A 992-nucleotide genomic window follows, 5' to 3' on the forward strand; every position below is an offset into this window, starting at 1 on the left:
CTCCGGGCTGACCGTGTATGTCTATCCCGTCGATCGACCCGCAAACTGCTCCGCTCCTTCCCTCGGCTGCCTCCTCCCTTGGACCCAACCCTAGAGGCCCGCCCTCCGCCGCCGCGCCAACCCCCCCCCCCCCCACAACTCCCTACTGGTCCGGACCCCTTCCAGGGCTACCGTTCCCCTCGGCCCCTGCCCTCATCCTTCTCATCCCTCTCCTCGGTTTCCCAATGCAATTCCCATAGCTGTGCTGGATTCGGGGGTCCAGAGAAACTCTGGACTGGAGCGGCTGGACTGACAACTTAGAATAAAGAGAACGGGCCACCCACACCAGCCCAGTGAATGCTCCCAAAATGGAATTAGCGTTTGCTATCTGCTGTTCTGTGACCTTGGGCACCTCGGATTAGGGGCCTCCCAGGGACCAGAAAAAGACTGGGCAAGAAGTCTTTTGAAAAACCTTGATTTCTCATTCCTATTTTACAGGTGAGGTAACTGAGCCTTGGAAGACTTGCCCGGGTTCCCCCCAGCTGATGGTTGATAGGCTAGCACACTCCTCAGTGTCCTCAGACTTAATACTCTAAAATCCATCCATGACCCAAGGCTGCCTGGAAGTATAGCATTTAGCTGAGCAAGTATTTTCCACTTTCCAGTTTTGCTTTAATGAGCCTGTATTATTTTAATATTGGAAAAAATACACATAACCCAGAGGTCAGGTTCAGTCTCCTGTCCCCTGAAATTTAAATGCAAATGACTTAACACCCCTAATCCACATGGGGTAGAATTCCCAGCCCTCCCTAGAGTACTTCAAAATCCCACACTCACCCAAAAGGACCACCGTTCTCGGTTTCCACATAAATTCTCTCCCAGGCAGTCCCAAATGTAGGAGACTTATTAAAAGAGGAGAGGAGGTCACTATAATGTACACCTGAAACTAATATTACACTATGTTAACTAACTGGAATTTAAAACTTTAAAAAAGTAAAATAAAAATACAATAA

This window comes from Halichoerus grypus, chromosome 5, assembly GCF_964656455.1.
Source record: "Halichoerus grypus chromosome 5, mHalGry1.hap1.1, whole genome shotgun sequence".
Taxonomy (NCBI): Eukaryota; Metazoa; Chordata; class Mammalia; order Carnivora; family Phocidae; genus Halichoerus; species Halichoerus grypus.